The sequence below is a fragment of the Prionailurus viverrinus genome, unplaced genomic scaffold, assembly GCF_022837055.1.
Source record: "Prionailurus viverrinus isolate Anna unplaced genomic scaffold, UM_Priviv_1.0 scaffold_33, whole genome shotgun sequence".
NCBI classification, from domain to species: domain Eukaryota; kingdom Metazoa; phylum Chordata; class Mammalia; order Carnivora; family Felidae; genus Prionailurus; species Prionailurus viverrinus.
The window spans coordinates 8,416,000-8,436,405 of NW_025927604.1; the positions used below are offsets into that span (position 1 = coordinate 8,416,000).

At 36.2% G+C, this 20,406-nt stretch overlaps 1 protein-coding gene across 4 annotated transcripts in view; it reads right to left on the reverse strand.

The window, feature by feature from the left end:
• Positions 1-20,406, reverse strand: part of ROCK2 (Rho associated coiled-coil containing protein kinase 2) — a 141,826-nt gene that overhangs the window by 84,374 nt on the left and 37,046 nt on the right. Inside the window, exon 1 of one of the 4 annotated variants that reach the window (XM_047845186.1) lies at positions 15,388-15,408. The exons of 2 other annotated variants lie outside the window; for them this stretch is intronic. The gene's annotated coding sequence lies outside the window, so the exon portion shown is untranslated. Of the gene's footprint in view, positions 1-10,238; positions 10,258-15,387; positions 15,409-20,406 lie in introns of those variants that run through there. One more of the 4 variants, XM_047845187.1, reaches the window with a different exon arrangement.

The window sequence follows — 20,406 nt, forward strand, 5'->3', positions numbered from 1 at the left end:
AAGGAGGAAGGACATATGATGGAGAAAGGACAGGCTCTTCAATAAGTGGTGTTGGGAAAACTGGATGGCAACATGCAAAAGAATGAAACTAGACCACTGCCTTATACCGCACACAGAAATTACCTTGAAATGCATTAAAAACTTGAACGTAAGACCTGAAACCATAAAATTCCTAGAAGAAAACATAGGCACTAAGCCTTTTAACATGGTTTCAGTGACATCTTTGTATGTATCTGACTCCAAAGGCAAGGGAAAGAGAAACAAAAATAAAGGACACTACATCAAACCAAAAAGCTTCTGCACAGAGAAGAAAACGTACTGAATGGGAGAAGATATCTGCAGCCCACATATCTAATATGGGGTTAATATTCAAAATATATAAAGAAATCATACAACTCAACAACAACAAAAAGCCAAAAATTTGATTTGAGAAATGGGCAGAAGATCTGAAGAGACATTTCTCCAAAGACAGATAGTACATGAAAAGAGTTCAACATCACTAATAATTAAGGAAATACAAATCAAAACCACAATGAGATTTCACCTAATACATACTAGAATTACCAAAGAAAAGAAGTAACAAATGTTGGAGAAGATGTGGAGAAAAGGGAACCGTCACACACTGTTGATGAGATTGTAAAGTGATGCAGCCACTATGGAAAACAGTATGGAGATTCCTCAAAAAACTAAGAATAGAACTACAATATGAGACAGATATTCCACCTCTGAGTATTGATCTGAAGAATATGAAAACACCAATTTGAAAAAATATTTACAACCCTAAGCCAACTGCAGCATTATTTGCAATAGCCAAGATATGGAAACAACCTAAGTGTTTATCAACAGATGAATGGATAAAGAAGATAGTGTATATACAATGGAATACTACTCAGTTATAAAAATGAATGAAATTTTGCCATCTGCAATAACATGGATGGACTTTGAGGATATTGTGCTAAGTGAAATAAGTCAGAAAGAGAAATACCCTATGATTTCACTCATATGTGGAATCTAAAAAAACCCAAATGAACAAAATAAAACAAACGCAGACCAGTAGTTACCAGAAGGGAAGGGGGTGAGGGGTGGGGGGTAAACAAAATGGGTAAAGGGGGTCAATTGTATGGTGATGAATGATAACAAGACCCATGGTGGTGATCACTTTGTAGTGTATACAAGATGTCAATTATAAAGCTGTACACCCGAAACTTATACCATAAAACAAAGAGAGAGAGAGAAAGAGAGAAAAGAAAAGAAAAGAAAAGAAAAGAAAAGAAAAGAAAGAAAGAAAGAAAGAAAGAAAGAAAAAGAAAGAAAGAAAGAAAAAAAGAAATACAACCTAAGGAAGTTCCCATTCACTTAACAAGCATTGATTTTTTTTTTTTTTTTTGGCCTAATGCATACAAAGAACAGAACAGAAAAATCCAAAAATAAATATGACACTAACTATCCTTACACTCAGGGAACTCAGTCTCAAAAGTAAATTTCCCCTAAAAACATAAATACAGGAAAACACAATGTTCAGATTTCTTTTCAAGTTTTCTATATTTTCTCTACTTTTTACACGCATACATTAAATTTATAGTCAAAATAAGAAAAAGTACATACATATAACTTGATGAGGGTTAAGAAAAACTAATAAGAAACAAAGTCTTTAATTACTCAAAGGATATGTCTATGAAGGTAACAATATTTCTAAAACACTATTGCATACACTGTCTCATCCCCAAGTAATTCTGAAGAGGGCATGAAGAAGTACTCTTCATTTTAAAATATAAACTAAGGCTTAGATAGTAAGTGACTTTGATTTGTCCAAGTTCATGCCATTAGGAAATGACATAGCAAATACTACTTAAAACTTAAAGGTCCAATATACTTAACTCATCCCTAGTCTCAATGGCCAGACTAACACTAAGAGGAGCTTGGAAGAGTAAAGAAGGAGCTTAAAGAACTGAAGGATTGCTAAAAAATAAAACAGCAATTAAAAAGCCTTTTAGGAATGTGAGTACGGTGGAAAATGGGAAAATTAGAAAGGCAACTTGAGTTTTTAATTTACTAATTACAGAGAAACTGCACACCCTATGTTTATTTACCATTCAGTTATACTTCATATTTTTAATTTTCATTCTTCAAATATTTTGTTCACATTTTATGAAAATATTATTTAATAACAGAAAGGGCACAGGTGTTAAGAGTAAACTACAAAATTTTTTTACCAAAATTAAAATTCTTTATAACCCACTGATATCATCAATGCAGACACATAAAACAATCTTAATTCTCCTGAACTGAAAAAAAATACATTAAAAATAATAAATATTCAACTTCCAGTGAAGCTGAGATTATTCAAGTCACACTTTGAGATCCCACACATGTATACACCCACAATTTCCCTCTCCAGGACAGATGAACTGCTTCAAGGATTCCAGCATTTTAGCATACTTGGCTATTTTTAACTACCAAATTATTGCTATATCTTTTGGGCATAATTTTGCTATTAGCAATAAATTTACTGGTTTAAAATGTAAAATCTGAATCACTTATTTTTTTAGGTATACCCATAATTAATGGCTTTAAATCAAAGAAAGGTGCATTTATTTGGAAAGCCTTCTTCTGTACCTCCATAACCTACCTCTACAAGAATTAAAAATTTTATCAGGCTCTGGGCTGATGGCTCAGAGCCTGGAACCTGTTTCCGATTCTGTGTCTCCCTCTCTCTCTGTCCCTCCCCCGTTCATGCTCTGTCTCTCTCTGTCCCAAAAATAAATAAACGTTGAAAAAAAAAATTTAAAAAAAAAAAGGGGGCGCCTGGGTGGCGCAGTCGGTTAAGCGTCCGACTTCAGCCAGGTCACGATCTTGCGGTCTGTGAGTTCGAGCCCCGCGTCAGGCTCTGGGCTGATGGCTGAGCCTGGAGCCTGTTTCCGATTCTGTGTCTCCCTCTCTCTCTGCCCCTCCCCCGTTCATGCTCTGTCTCTCTCTGTCCCAAAAATAAATAAACGTTGAAAAAAAAATTTTTTTTTAAAGAATTAAAAATTTTAATTGACGAGGCAAAAGCTTCTATTACAAGAAGAAATTTCTTCTTCTGGTTCAGAGACTTTCAAACAAATGGAATATGAACACTTTATACAGATATGATAAAAGTAACTGCATTAAAATCTCCATCTACACATTGGGGTGCCTGGGTGGCTCAGTCAGTTGGGCGGCCGCCTTCGGCTCAGGTCATGATCTCGCGGTCTGTGGGTTATAGCGTCAGGCTCCGTGCTGGCAGCTCAGAGCCCAGAGCCTGCTTCCGATTCTGTCTCCCCCTCTCTCTCTCTGCCCCTCCCCCTGCTGTCTGTCTGTCTCTCTCAAATAATAAACATTAAAGAAAAAAATTAAAGTCTCCATCTACACATAACGATGAAAAAAGAAATCCTTTGGGAAAAACAAAAAAAGCTACAGCTTGACATTAATAAAAGGACTGAATTCCTGCTTATCCCACATCCTCCCTACAAGTTATCCCAAGAGGACGGGATCATGTAAAGATTAAATAGTCAAGAAGAAAATCTGGAAATAACTTATAAATGTTTCCCATAATATATCCTTACCAGGGTAGAGTCAGAAAGCTTTTTCAGCAGTTGTTCAACTCATCAGTAATACCATTTTGGTTTTCTTAAGCCATTTTTAAAGATCAAATAATACCTCACCTGTGCATTTTTTTTTTATATAGCATTTATTTTTGAATAACACTAGAATACTTTAATCTGCTAATAATTTATATCCGAAGAAAATGTATGGGGTAATATATATTTTAAAATGTACATTTATACTTGAGGTTTTATATTTATAAATTTTCACATCTGAAATGTATTCTATTTAGTATCACTTATTAAGGAACAAATTATGAATTTTTTTTAAGACACCAGTATTTTCAGTATATGAAATTAATACTGAGATCCAATGGCTAGGTTAGCTCAGACTTAAAAACCTGTGTCTATGATCGTCCTTGTTATGTACTTTCATATAAAGCCCAGGCAGTGAGATTTTTTTCAGTGTCTGTGATTTCAACAGATTCCCTTTGTAGAAAGTGATACTAAGCTGAGATAAAAAAAAAAAAAAAAAAAGTTTTTTTAAAGAATAAAACTGAAAGAAAAGCCTACTACCAAAACTCCAAAGCAATGAACAAAATTAACACTACTTGTCCCTTTCATCACTTCCAAGTGCATATAAATGACAGGACCACATTTAAAAGAGCATTCAAAAACAAAACAAAACAAACAAAAAAGAAAAACCACCTACCACTGCCAAAAAATATTCAAGGGCCAAAGAGAAAAATGCCAAATAATGAATAGGAACTAAAGGCACAAATATATAGAAGATTTAAGGGCAGGGAGCAGTAAAACCAATGGCGGAAAATTAAAAGGGCCTTGATGTGGTAAAGAACCAAAACCAGACTGATTACTGGGAAAACAGTAGCTAGAACGAAAATCTCAGCCCCAAAAGAAATTGAAAGAAGTCTTACTGCCCAAGTTCTATACAAAACTGCACAACTAGGGAAGTCAGATACAGCTTTTTTTTTTTTTTTTTCCAACGTTTATTTATTTTTGGGACACAGAGAGACAGAGCATGAACGGGGGAGGGGCAGAGAGAGAGGGAGACACAGAATCGGAAACAGGCTCCAGGCTCTGAGCCATCAGCCCAGAGCCCGACGCGGGGCTCGAACTCACGGACCGCGAGATCCTGACCTGGCTGAAGTTGGACGCTTAACCGACTGCGCCACCCAGGCGCCCCTGTCAGATACAGCTTTCAATCAAGTCCTGAGCTAACCTCCGAAAACCTGCCCGGTTACTAAATCCTCCACATCTCTAATATTACTGGCCGAGAAAACATGAATCTCCTCCAATACTGGACTGTGGTTATCTACATGTGAAAAGTTAACATCAGAGGCAGAGGAAGGCAGAGAACAGTGCATTATACTACTGCCTTCCTGAACAAATAGGTACAAGCCAACACCCAATTTTTCCCAATTATAATGATCATGGTGGAAAATATATATGTAATGGCTTATTTTCCTAACTTTTCCTGAATGCAGAGCCTTTAAAATTTTAAATGCCAAGAAAGAATGAAGTGCTGGACTTGATTTCACTTTCACTATAAACTGCCCCTAAATATCTGTTTTAAAATATCCAAATAAATGGGGCGCCTGGGTGGCTGAGTCGCTTAAGTGTCTTTCAGCTAAGGTCACTTTCAGCCCAGGGTTTGTGAGTTCAAGCCCTTCATTGGGCTCTCTGCTGTCACCGAGCCTGCCTCAGATTCTCTGTGCCCCTCTCCTGCTTGTGCTCTCTTTCTCTCTCAAAATAAACTTTAAAATAAAATAAAGTAAAATAAAATATCCAAATAAAATGCATTCCTCCCCTCTACTCCCCCAAAAGGAACAAGTTTGGAAAGACTTCACCAACTGGGAATGCCTGAAGTGATAAGCAAAATGATAGAGATACTATGCTAGGAATTTCAATTGTTAAATGCAGCCCAAAATATCCTTTAACTGAAAATTGTATAAAATTATGAGTTGTCAGCATATGGATAGTATTTTTTAACTGGGTAAGATCACTAAAGGAGTATAGACAAATAAAAAAGGACCAAGGGACTGAGTCCTGGGATATACCAACATTAAGAGAATGAGAAGAGGGGACAAAGAAGGAACCAATAAAGGAAGAAGAAAATCTACACTTGTGTTATCTTAGCAGCAAGAATGAGAGAGTGATACATACATAGTCAATGTGACTTGTTTCAAATATAGTTATTTAAGGCTGTGAATTTAGCAATGTGGAGGTCATCAGTTACTTTCATAAGAGCTATTTAAACTATAAATTTGTTATTTTCAAATCACCATTCATTACCTTCTTACTACTTCTGTTTTACTATGATTGCTGTACTCGCATTTAAAAAACAAAACAAAAACCTTCTTGAAGACATTATTTTGGGTTCACACTCACAGACCTTAAATAATACCTAGCATTCCAACTTGACCATAGTCAATACAGTATTTATTACTAACAAAAGGAAGTTTTCTAGACTTGTTTGTGCCATGTACTGTGCAATGCATTTTTACATGCAGTCAACATTTTAATCCTGATCACAAAATATAAGCTAGGTTACTACAGTTATACCCACATCAGTAGGCACAGAAACTAAAGTTATAAGGCAGGTTAAAACATCTGCCCAAGCCAACAGTTTACAAGTGACAGTATTAGAATTTTATGATACATTTATATTTTAAACATTACTGAACTTAATTAAAGTTATTCCTCTAATAGAACACTGAACAACATCCAGGTTTTAAAGTTAAGAGCACAAATGAATAGGAAACGTATTTTCTGTGTATCTGCTATACAGATAAGTAACCAGGAAACGTTATTTAAATGAATTCTTCATACATTTCTTCCTTCTGTTACTGCAACTCCAACTACAAATACAAAACTAAAAACTGTGGGACCAAAGAAATCCAACTTAGCAAATAAAATATAAATTTTTAAGCCACCCATATGCACGTGGAGAAACTTCTGAAACTTAAGTATACTCCATATTATTTTTACACTATACCCTCTGTCTCACCTAGAAAAATCTAAGTCATATTAATAGATCTGCTATCATTTATCAACATCAGATGAGTAAAATCCTTAATGCTTATTTTACAATATTTAGTCTAAGATCTGTCACATTAAATTAAATAAACTAAATGTATCCTGTCACCTAACAAAAAAGAATCTTTAAAGAAAAAAAGGCATTGAGGAAAGTAAGAAATAAGAATATTGGGTGAAAGTGTCTCACACACATTTTGCATCCTGTAAATTAACTTCACTATATAAACTTGAGTAGCTAACTTAACGAAGCATAAGAGAAATTTTCCTATTTGCTTATATATATTTTCAACTACCTATAGTTACCATAAAATGAGTTCTTAAAACTCCCTACTGCCTTAAAACAATATATATGGTACATTAATGAAGTAATACTTTTCTAACAGTAACATTCATATTTAGAACACTTAAAGATGAGCAATTATGGGGCGCCTGGGTGGCTCATTTGGTTAAGTGACAGACTTCGGCTCAGGTCCTGCTCTCAAGGTTTGTGAGTCCGAGCCCGGTGATGGGCTCTGTGCTGACAGCTCAGAGCTTGGAGCCTGCTTCAGATTCTATGTCTCCCTTTCTCTCTGTCCCTCACCTGCTCGTGCCCTCTCTGTGTATCTCAAAAATAAATGTTAAAAAAAAAAAAAAAAAAGAGTAATTATATCAAAAACATATTTAAAATCTGAACTCTGAATTGTAGGGGGAAGGAGAACCTCCTTGAACAAAGAATACAATTTCCACTGATACTAAGCCTTTTTTTTTTTTTTTTAATTTAAGAAAGAGAGACAGCGCGTGAACCATGGGAGAGGGGTAGAAGGAGAGAGAATCCTAAGCAGGCCCCAGGCTCAGCGTAGAGCCCAATGCTGAGCTTGGTCCCACAACCTTAGGTTCATGACCTGAGCAGAAATCAAAAACGGACATTAAACTGACTGAGCTACCCAGGCACCCGGATCTTAAGTCTTTCCAAAGTCTCTGTATTTGAACAGGTTCCTGATTTCTAGAGCCCTTTTTACCCTCACACACCAATGTGGCTCAGCACAGTATTCTTCCAGTTCCTGACTTTATTTACAATTTTGAGGTTTATATTTTGTTCATCATTTTTTTTACATTTTTTAAATACTGTGATAAAATATTATTTATCTTGATTAATGTCGGTTTGGGGCACCCGCTTCAGTTTTGTGCCTATGGCAAAGTGCCTCACAGGCCTAAGCTTGGCCCCAGCCCTGGTGCTAAGAGACTGAAATCTCTGAGACACTCATGAACAATTTCGTATTTTAATTTTTTAAAACTGTGCAAAGAATCATAAGTTGATTTGATCAATGCTTTAGAAAAAGAATTAACTGAAATATTAAGTGCAGAGTTAATGGTGAGTATGCCGTGTTAATAAAGCAGCTACTGTATACAGACAGCTTGCGTGCCAGACACGGTGGCAAACACTTTCTATAACATCACTTCATGTAATTCACTGAATTTTCCAAGTAGACTGTAGAAGTAGGTGTTATTAACATCATTTTTTTTAATTGAAGAAATTAAACTTAGAGAACTTCTCAGAATCGCACAGTTAGAAAATAGCAGGGTTGGGATTGGGTTCAATGCTCCTTCAAGTAATTACTAGTTTGTTTTTTAAATTTATTTTGAGAGAGAAAGAGAAAAAGTGGGATCTGAGGAGGGACAGAGAAAGAGAAGAGAGAGAATCCCAAGCAGGCTCTGTGTTGTCAGCAAGGAGCCCAACATGGGGCTCGATCTCACAAACTATGAGATCATGACCTGAGCCCAAGTCAAGAGTAGGCCGCTTAACCAACTGAGCTACCCAGGAGCCCCAGTAATTATTAGTATTTTTAGTATTTTAACTAAGTTCTAAATTTTTTCTTCTAAAAATATTAAATCAATAGGAAGATATGAATCAAAGTACTATGCATAACGTAGTATATTGTTCAGAAACACATGAATAAAATTAAGATCAAATTGTACTTGTATTACTGTACTTTGGTTTATAAATCAAAATTGTATATCTTTTCTTCTAAAAATAAAGTTTTCCTCCTCAAGGAATATATAGTATTTTACTACTCCCTATGGAATAAAACAGAAAATCAGTTACTTTCCTCCTCATTACAAAATATCAGAAAAGTTGTGGCGCCTGGGTGGCTCAGTCGGTTAAGTGGCTGACTGTGGCTCAGGACATGATCTCGCGGTTCGTGAGTTTGAGCCCCATGTCCAGCTCTGTGCTGACAGCTCGGAGCCTGGGGCCTGCTTCGGATTCTGTGTCTCCCTCTCTCTCTGCACCTCCCCCATTCATGCTCTGTCTCTCTCAAAAATTAATAAACATTAAAAAAATATTTTTTTGAATTATCATGATAGTTAATACATCATCTGATTGAATCCTATTCCTAATTTAACACTGGTATTCAGTTGAAAAACTACTAGCAGATAAAATTAAAGTTGTTATTCTAATGCTGATTGTAGATAAATCAAACTTAAAAAATATTTTGCGTATCTGTTACTCACAAAATTAAGTACTATACATAGACTTTGGGACACGCCCCACTAAAAAAACTCCGCCCATTCAAGGTAACAAATATATACAAAGAAAATAATTAGTATTATTAAGAATAGAAATGTTGGAGATGATAATGGCCAATAATACAAAGCAATGTTTATTTATATCTTTGTGGATGTATGCACAGAGAAAGCGAGAGAGTCAAGCCACTCTAACAATAGAGCTATGCCAACAGTTTTCAAATTTTGAAGGTAAAGTTTTGTTTACTAGTGCCTTCTTTACTAGAAGGTAAAACAACTTGAGTCACATTTTCACTCAAAGATTAAGAACAATCCTCCAAATCTCTGTTTCCAGTCAATTGTTTAGTTAATTATACAAACAGAACCATCTCCTTCATTTTATAACTAGAAGTCTGCCCATATGATTTCCACCCACCAAGAACCTAAATATAGATCATTTCCACAAGTTGTGAAATTAAAATTTAAGCTTCATCTCCAAACAGACCTTATCCATTTGATCCATCAATCACTCAATAAATGTTAGTTATTTTTATTTCCAGAATTTTCAATACCACCCAAATAGATATTTTGCATTTAGAGATTACATTCAAGAGATGTAGGGGCATAAAGTGCTTTATATTTGGCTTTTTCATCTAAGCCTATCAGCACATCTTTGATGCTAACAGATGGAACCAAAAACAGTTCCATTACTGGGGCGCCTGGGTGGCTCAGTTGGTTAAGCATCCAGCTTCGGCTCAGGTCATGATCTCATGGTTCGTGAGTTTGAGCCCCGCGTTGGGCTCTGTGCTGACAGCTCGGAGCCTAGAGACTGCTTCAGATTCTGTGTCTCCCTCTCTCTCTGCCCCTCCCCCACTCATGCTCTGTCTCTCTCTGCCTCTCAAAAATAAATTTAAAAAACATTAAAAAAAAAAAAAGTTACATTACTAACAATGTGTTCCATAAAGAAAACTATTTTACTTCTTTAAATTTCATTTTCAACATCAGTATAATACAACATCTAAATCACAGGGCTAGTCTGACAACTAATCATGTATTGTTTATAAAGCCAAGTGAAACAAAGGTTAAATCTGAAAATGACTAGTCACTATACCTATTTTTTGTTATGAATGTACTTACATTGTAATCCACTTAACAAACTCTTTTTATTCCCAAGTAGTTTTCAATCTTCAACTTTATACAGCTTGAAATTTTATTTCAGCCAATTAAAATCTAGGAATGATGACCTACAACACATAAGTGTTAGGAGCAACATTTTGATAGCAAGAAATTCAAAGCAACCTAAAAATTTGGTAAAGAAATACTAAGATTTTATTAAGGCTTGTTAGAGCTATATTAAGCAACCATTAAAAATGACGGTTATAAAGATTATGTAAAAACTAATATAAAATATTAATGCTAAAAGAAAGCACAGAATATATTGAATGTATGATCATTCTACTTAAGGGAGTACGCATATGAAAAACTTTGGAAATGCAACAAAGTAAATATAGAAATGTGATATGATCATGGAGTTATGTGGTTTTGTTCTTTTCTTCCCTTAAATTCTAACATTTTTTTGAGGTACATTTTGTAACTGATAATATAGTATAAAATCCAAGTGTTCACTAAGTGCTCAAGATATAAAGTACTAAAGAACACACTTTAACAAATTTAGATTTCAAAAAAGTTACTCATTTATTACCTCTAGCTTTCCTTATTTCTACTGAAACATGTCCTATTTTAAATGCTAAAACTTTTCACTGTTCTGCCTCCTACAAATCATATGTTCTTTTTCTCCCTGAGAGCTCTCTGGAATTCAAATAAATGTTGCTTCTACCCAAAGCTTGAACAGGAATTTTTATAGTGGTTAACAGATTAATTTGGGAAGACTGGACTTTCCATCCAAAAAGCAAGGTGGGTTGCTCCATCAACTTAAATTCTCTTTCCTACAATAAAGTATTATTTACATATATTCTATATATTTCTTGTCCAGCCTCCTCCTAAGTATTTTACATTTTTGTGGTTATTATCACATTTAACTAGGTTGGGCATGTGAAGGACACCGAGCTCCTTTGAGAAAAAGATTTTTAATTTTTTTTAATGTTTGTTCATTTTTGAGAGACAGAATGTGAGCAGGGATGGGGCGGAGAGAGAGGGAGACACAAAATCCGAAGCAGGCTCCAGGCTCTGAGCTGTCAGCACAGAGCTCCACGCAGGGCTCAAACCCATGAATTACGAGATCTTGACCTGAGCCGAAGTCAGACGCTTAACCGACTGAGCCACCCAGGCACCCCGAGAACAAAATTTTAAACGTTCCCAAATGAAACATATTTGATATACCCCATTTCTTACTAATTAATGTTCAAATACATATTAGGTAATTAAAAACAAATGTGATTTCCTTAAAATTCTGTTTAAAACTTGTACAGAAAAGTAGTATAAACTTCATGAAAAACATGAATGAGGGGTGTGGGGCCGGTGAACTTTATACTCCAGAACCCCCCTCATCCTGACTCAGGTGCTAATTATTACATCATAAGATAAAAATAAGTAATTCCTCTTCAAGTTTGCTAAATTTCAACCAAGGTTTTCTATTACAAAAACATCCTCCACTTGTAAATTCTTGTGTTTGAAATGCTGGCAGGGAAGGGGTAACGTGAAGTCATATAACCTTATACTCTGTATCACATTTCCCAGGTGAAGAAAAATACGTTTCTTATAACTCTTAAACTTAGATGAGAAGTGGACAACTGAACTGCTGGGTGAATGAGATGGAATGAAAGGAATTTCAAACACAACACTTATCCTTGCCTATTATTAGAATTTGGTATGTCACTAGCTCCTAGTAGTATTTTTTTAAACTATAGACATTTAAATCTCTCATTTATTTTATTATTTTTTTTAATGTTTATTTATTTTTGAGAGAGAGAGAGAGAGAGAGAGAGAGAGAGACAGAGCCCTAGCGGGTGAGGGCCAGAGAGAGAGGGAGGCACAGAATCTGAAGCAGGCTCCAGGCTCTGAGCTGTCAGCACAGAGCCTGACGAGGGCTCGAACTCACGAACCGTGAGATCATGGCCTGAGCCAAAGTCAGACGCTTAACCACCTAAGTCACCCAGGCACCCCTAAACCTTTCATTTTATATCCCACATAAAAGCAATCATTGGAAATATTCCAATCACATCATTATTCTGACACATATAATATCCTCAGTTTTCCAGTCAAATATTAATCACATCTAAATAATAAACTTCTGAAGGCATAACAAAGTTTACAAACCAAGCTCTCATGAAAATCAGAGGGCAAAAATATATACCCACAAATCACATTAGGACATCAATGTACATTGAGCACCAACTCTGTGCCGTGGGAAGTCACTTTCTTTCTCATTTAATTCTCATAAAAACCCCCACTGTGAAAAGGAATGTAGATAATGGAGAAAAGCTTTTGGACAGAGCCATTTAGCTACATAACAGAAGCAGAAGTTCTAACCAGAAGCAGCTATTTCTACTCCCCATACAACTACTACTAGAAAAGAACAAAATAAAAAGTGTTTGTAAAGTATACACCCTTTTCCTTCTAATTATATATGTAACTCTGCAGACTCAGTGGCCCCATACTTTTACTGAAAAAGTAAAATATTCTTCTCAACAGGGGCGCCTGAGTGGCTCAGTCGGTTGAGCGTCCGACTTCGGCTCAGGTCATGACCTCACGGTTCCTGAGTTCGAGCCCCGCATCGGGCCCTGTGCTGACGGCTCAGAGCCCGGAGCCTGCTTCGGATTCTGGGTCTCCCTCTCTCTCTGCCCCTCCCCCGCTCACACTCTGTCTCTGTCTCTCAAAAATGAATAAATGTTAAAAAAAAATTTTTCTTTTTTAAATTTTTCTCAACAGAAACTACAGAAGCAAGGTATATTTCATCCTCACCTAGGAAGCAATGTTTCTTCTCCACATCTGAGGGGACTTTTTAAGTAACACTTCAACAACTAGAAAAAAAATTTTAACCTTTTAAATTAAGTATCTGTCCCATCTCCCTCTCCCTTCCTCCCTCCTTCTCTCTCGCTCTCTCTCATCTACTGTATCTACACTCACTCCCCCACAAATAAAAGAGAAGAGGAGCAAGTCGTAAGGGAATCTAATATACTATTTTTTGGTCTGTTTTACATTTTGGTAGTACATACATTATTACTTGGCAGACAAAAGGTCGCATTGCTAAAACAATCTGAAAACCATACAGGCAAATCTAGAGTTTACAAAGGCTGATTATCAACTATCATTTCATTCATCACTCCTCTACATATTGCTCAATTTCTGGCAATAACAACACCCCAAATACAAATAAGAATTTCTTGTCAATTCCGATACACGTTAGTAACCCTGGTTTAAAAAAAAAAAATACCTAAAAACACTGAACCTAAATCATCCTTAACTTGAACTCAAATCACCATAATTTCTCCTACACTCAAAAGGAAAAGATAATAACACAAACACACACATGGAGTTAATTTTAATGATCAACTTCTATGGCTGATAATTCTATCTACTCTCTATACCAGGACCTAGTACCGTATCTCCAGGTATCCACAAGACGCCAACAGACCTCAGAAATCTCCTAAGTTAGTTGTATGTACTCAATTGGAATATATAAGATGATCCACTAAGGTGCAGGAAGACGATATTACAATTTTGCATATTTAAGCTTAAAACATTTTAAGTTCAATATAGGAGTTTTCAGTAACATCGCACTCTTGTTAGCTTTCACCGAAGTGTGAAATACTACAGTTTATAGGCATCTTACCTTATTATAGGTAAATATGACCTACTAAATTCTTTTAAATTCCCCAGTAGAAAGATTTCCAAGGAGATTTAAGACAATCCATTTTGGGGTGTAAACATATGCCAAAGCTTACCAGACTGTAAAACTTAAACATGGACAATTTATTATCGACTATACTTCAACAAAACTACCCGAAGATAAATGTAATATATATATATTCACAGATTTAAGATAATACTAAAATGCAAATTGTACGAATAGAAAATGGCAGTGTTAATCCCTTATCTGCTCCTTCTATAAGCTCTTATGGCCCAAATTATAAAGCTAAAAACAATGGCAAGCTAATCCTATCACCCCCCTAAAATTAAAAGTTACCTGAAGCCTACTAAATTGCATTCATAACCATTAATAACAGATGATAGTTCTGCTATAATCTGAACTTCTAAAACAATTACCTCATATGCAATTGACAGAAGGGAATGATTAGAATATTAAGTAAAATACATGATTTTTTCCAGCTTGTTAATGTTTTTAAATGACAGGCAAGCTTTCTCAAATTAAAAAGAAAGTCTTCGAAATATAAGACATGAAAAAAGCCAAAATTCATGCCAAAATGCTTTCCTAAAATATAAACAGTAGCTTCAAAGACCCCTACACTGTTCATGTTATTAAGCTATCAAGGGAGGTTCCGAGTTCAGATGAAAAAGATGAGAAGACATTTTTCGTTTGTTAAAAAAAAACAAAAACAAAAACATGATAAAGAAGGTTATGGAAGTAAAGGCCTTTGTGGGCCTAAATCTCAGAGAAAACAGCACAACCCTCAAGATTTAAGGCTGCAGAAATTCAAATGTCTGTGATGCAGTGTTGATATTTTTATTCGAATTGTTACTGCTCTTGTTAGCGTCCTGGCTGCAAGCCGTGTAGGTTTTACACAGTCTGATCCTATCCCATTTCTTCTCCTAAACCTTGTTAGTTATGGCACAGGATTGTTCCAGAACACAGAGCTTTTCAGAATTTGTATTCCATGTCTATGACTGGACAAAACCAAAGCCACCACAACTAGAAAGATATTTAAAACCTGAACACCAAGAATACGGAAACAAATCTCTATAATTCTTTGCATAATGTCTCCTGCCTGAATTCTTTCCAGCACTTTACCAATTTTCCTTTTTACCAATTAAACTTTACCAAGTTTACGATTAAACTTAATGATAAATGTTTGGAAGCCTCTTTTATGTTTCAGTTTTTTTGTTTTGTTAGTTTAACATCAAAAGAAGGTATTTTTCTTAACGACTCACACACCACTGGGCAACACTAGTTCTTCTTACTAAGGTTTTTTTTTTAATGGCTAAAATATATGAAAAACAGGATGGTAAAAAACGAAAGTGCATTTTCTTGATAGCTGGTATCTTTGGAAGACAAACAGAAAAAATAATTGAAATGTTGAAGAAATAAGTAACAAAATAAATTCTACAGTAAGAGAGGTTTACTAGACAGTTGAAAGAAAGTACTCACTTTTTCTAGCCTGATCAGTTTAAAAACGGTTGTATACCGGGGCACCTGGGTGGTTCAACTGGTTAAGCATCCGACTTCGGCTCAGGTCATGATCTCACGGTTTGTGAGTTCGAGCTCCATGTTGGGCTCAGCACTGACGGCACACAGCCGGCTTCAGATTCTGTCTTCCCCTCTCTCTCTGCCCCTCGCCCTCATGCGCATGAGCTCTCTCACTCTCACAAACAAATAAATAAATAAACGTTAAAAATAAATAAAACACTACCCTTTTAATGAATGAATGAATGAATAAAATGGTCAGATACTATTACAATGAAGAAATATATAACTAAAGAAAATACATTCTCAACAGCAAACTAATGAAAACAAGTTAAAAAAAAAAACCTTTGTTAATAGTAACCACTGATACTTTTTATTTATTTATTTATTTTTTAAATGTTTATTTATTTCTGAGACAGAGAGAGACAGAGCATGAGTGGGGGAGGGGCAGAGAGAGGGAGACACAGAATTAGAAGCAGGCTCCAGGCTCTGAGCTGTCAGCACAGAGCCTAACTCGAGGCTCGAACTCACAGACCATGGATCATGACCTGAGCCCAAGTCAGTCGCTCAACCGACTGAGCCACCCAAGCGTCCCATTAACCACTGATACTTTAAATGAAATATAAAACTGCCTCTGGAACTACATGTGTAGCATTACAAATTGAAATTCATTCACTGCATCATTCACAGAACAAGTTCTTACAACTAAGAAGTAAAAACCCTTAGGAGGGCAAGGTAGTACAACATTTCATCAACACTAATATTTACGATAATAGATTGTTAACAGAATTTTATACTTTGTGAGACAAAGTTTCATACAGCACTGCAAATTTTATAAAAATAAGATCATTAGAGTATACAAGAGTTTTATACTTTGTGAGACAAAGTTTCATACAAAAGTTTTCTGGCTATCTTGTCACAATGAACTTTTAAAAGTTACGGAACTTCTGGATGAATGACTGTTTTTCTTCTATAAAAAAAACAAGTACTCCAACGTGTGGCCTTGCCTATGATAACAAGTACCTATTAATAGTATGCTGGCAGATATTTCTGGAAAAAAATTAACAGATTTTGTCTAAGTAAAGGTGATATTTTAACTATCAAGAGTCTCTTGCTTAACCTGGCTTGCACATGTGTGCATGCTCTCTCCCTCTCCCTCTCTCAAAATAAATAAATAAACTTAAGAAAAAACCAACAAAAGCACATTCTGGGTGCTAGGTGAGCTCACTGCTGTTGGAGTATTTCTGTACTTAGACTCTTCCAGCGGACAGATGAAGGAAGCACAGGTATATGTGTGTGTGCACTCACATCTACATCTCTATTTGCGTATATCTTTATTGAAAACCATGTGTTTATTTAGACTGACAGCCCCACTTCCATTCCAATACCATGTGTTCACTCTAGCTTTTGTCTTGTCCCATATTTGTACCTCTTCTCCCAATAGCAAAAGCTGATTCCTTCTCCCAATATTAAAAGTTATTAATTTGCTCAGTTCTTCCATATGTTGCCAGCTCCCTACTCTTAAGACTTTGGTGTGGCTCACACATTCCTTCTTGTGAAAGCCCCAGCTGCTCCAGAGCTACCTCGTACTCCACTCCCATTGACTTGACCTCTGTCATGATTTTAAAACCTTAAAAAGGGCAGTGTGGCTAGAGAAGATAAGGAGAGCTTGAGACATACAGATTTAAAAAAAAATTTTTTTTTAAGTTTACTTATTTATTTTGAGAGAGAGAAGGAGAGAAGGCGAGTGAGTGTGAGCGGGGGAAGGGCAGAGAGAGAGGGAGAGAGAGAATCCCAAGCAGGCTCCACGCTGTCAGTGCCCAGCCCGACTCAGAGCTCCATCTCACAGTGAGATCATGACCTGAACCGAAATCAAGAGTCAGACACTTAAGCGACTAAGCCACCAAGATGCCCCAGAACATGGTTTTGAAATAGTACTCTCCTCTAAAAGGAATTAAGGATCCTTAGAGAAAGGACTGATTCTAGGACTAGAGCAGGAAAATTATAAAATGAGCCTCTAGCATCTTATGGCAAAAGGATATGTACAGGTGACAAAATGACATAAAACTATATACATGCATCCTATCAATGCAAATAACCTAATTTTGATAATGTAGTTATGGAAGATGTAAACATTGGGGGAAATTGGGTAAAGGGTCAAAAAAAGGAACATTCTGTACTATTTTTGTAACTTCCTGTGAATTTATAATGATTTCAAGTTAAAGTTGTTACTGTGTTGTTGTTTAAAGTAAAGAAGTACACTGGGGCGGCTGGGTGGCTCAGTCAGTTAAGCAGCCGACTTGGGCTCAGGTCATGATCTCGCAGTTCCTGGCTTCGAGCCCTGCGACAACGGGCTCTCTGCTGGCAGCTCAGAGTCTGGAGCCTGCTTACCTTTCTGTGTCTCCCTCCGTCTCTGCCCCTGCCCCACTTGTGCTCACTAGCTGTTGCGCGTGCTCTCTCTCCCTCGGGTGCCTGGGTGGCTCAGTCGGTTGAGCGTGACTTCAGCTCAGATCATGATCTCACAGTCCATGAGTTTCAGTCCCACGTCCGGCTCTGTGCTGACAACTCAGAGCCCGGAGCCTGCTTCAGATTCTGTGTCTCCCTCTCTCTGCCCCTCCCCTGCTTATGCTCTGTCTCGGTCTTTCAAAAAAAAAAAAAAAATTTAAAAACTTAAACATTAAAAAAAAATACACAAAGATTGACTGGATCACATCAAAAGGGCATGCAAGCCAATCTGAAAGGGCTCCCAGTGGCAAATGGGGGACAATCTGAGTATTGAAATAAATGATGATAATAATGAAGTATAACCCATTGAATAAAAAAAGAATTTCTGGTATAAATAAATGTATATGAATTCTTTTTCTTATAGTAAAATGCCAACTAAAAAATGTAGAAGAAATATTGAATCAGAATATCAGTATTTGGCAATCCTCACAGTAAAAATTAATTTAGGTGAGAAACTTCAATGGATACTAAAACCAATGGGTGAAAGCAGGAACAAACAGAAACATGATTTTACACAGTCCCAAAGTATCTCCCCACAAATACTTATTAGTTACAAAGGAAGGAGGGAGTAAACAGAAACTTGGTAGACATCACCTTTTTTTTTTTCTTTTAACTTTTTGTAATGTTTGTTTATTTTTGAGAGAGACAGACAGACAGACAGACTGTGGCAGGTGAGGAGCAGAGAGAGAGGGAGGCACAGAATCTGAAGCAGGCTCCAGGCTCTGAGCTGTCAGCACAGAGCCCGAGGCGGGGCCTGACCTCACAAACCGTGAGATCATGACCTGAGCTGAAGTCAGATGCTTAACCCACTGAGCCACCCAGGTGCCCCAGCAGACATCACCTTTAATCAAGTGATCTAAGTTATTAACGTTACCTAATGGGATAAATTGTATACCACAAAATAGGATTCATTAAGAACACAACATCATTTCTGTGAAATTGCAGCTAAAAAATACCTATCTTGGGTCTAATCATCAGAAAACATTAGATGCACCCAAATTGCAGGATATTCTACAAAATGAGCGGTTTATAACCTTCAAAATTGTGAACAGCATGAAAATCAAGAAAGACTGGGAAACCGTTCCAAATCGAAGGAGATTAAAAAAACATGAGGGTTGGCTGTAATGCATGATCCTGGATTAGATCCTTTTGGTCTAAAGAACATTATTTGGGCAATGAACAAAACTTGAATGAGGGATCTCAGCAAGGTGATACAAAAGTTTTGAAAACTTTTTCTTAAATTGGAAAATTGTTTCCAAAAAAAATTAAAAAAAAAAAAAAAAATCACACCAAGGCATGTTCTTGACTCAAAGCCTTTGAATTTGCTATTTCTGTCTGAAATGATCACATCCATGTATCTGCATGGCTAACTCCCCTACTTCCACTGGGTTTTTAGTTTTCAGAGAAGCCTTACTATCTCAACTGTCAACACTATATATATTCACATCTTTCTCCTTGCTTTACTTTTTTTTTCCTTATCATAAATCACTATCTTATATACAATTAAACTATTATTATATGACTGCCCATTAAAATGTAAACTGATGGCAGGGACTTTTTGTTTTGTTCACTGTAACATTCCCAGGGCCTAATCCAGGACCTGGCACGGTATAGACACATATTTATTAGACCAAATGTACACAAAGTCCTTGGGACACAAAGGACTTAAGATACAATTACAAAATAAGTTCACTTTCTCAATCACAGCGAGTATACTGAAGTAGGTAAAAAGACCTCTAGTGTTAATTTGATAGCTCTGGAGTATCATTTCAATAGATATGTCTGTAGCATAAACAAATGACCTAATGTCCCCCCTCTGAGGAGCTTAGTGAGCAAACTGGATTTCCATCAGAAAGCAAGCTGTACTAATGCAGCCAGCTAAGACAACAATATTTACCAACAGCACGTGGAAAATACAGTATAAACGCTCTAAACGCTGAGAGACAAGAATTAATTGTATCAGACTTGATTGAAAACTACCGATAAATACACAAAGAAAGCAAGTTTTCTCCGGGAGGGAGGGAAGGAAGTAAACTCATATTCAAAGGAAGTCCATAATGCAAACCAAGGGACATATATAACTGAGGTCTCTGATTTTATTACCACATTTCCTCGAGAAACTACCGAGACTATAATTAAACTAACCACAATGATCTCAATTAGTTTACAGTATTATAAAACATACCAAATGGTTTGTATTTAAGAAAAAAGTATAACCCAAAAATCTGCAAAATGATCTTATGGTTTCTACACATGGAGTGATCAAATCACTAACATCTCATTTTACAAATTTGTTTTTCTCCTATGCCACCAAATAATATAGATGACCTTCCTTTCTTGCATACCAAAGACAGAAAACATTATCTTCAAGAAATTCTTAAATAACATATCTGAATTCAACCCAATACTTCAAAAAATGAAACACAAAAAAGAACAACTATGTATGTGTGTGTACACACACATATAAATGTATTAATA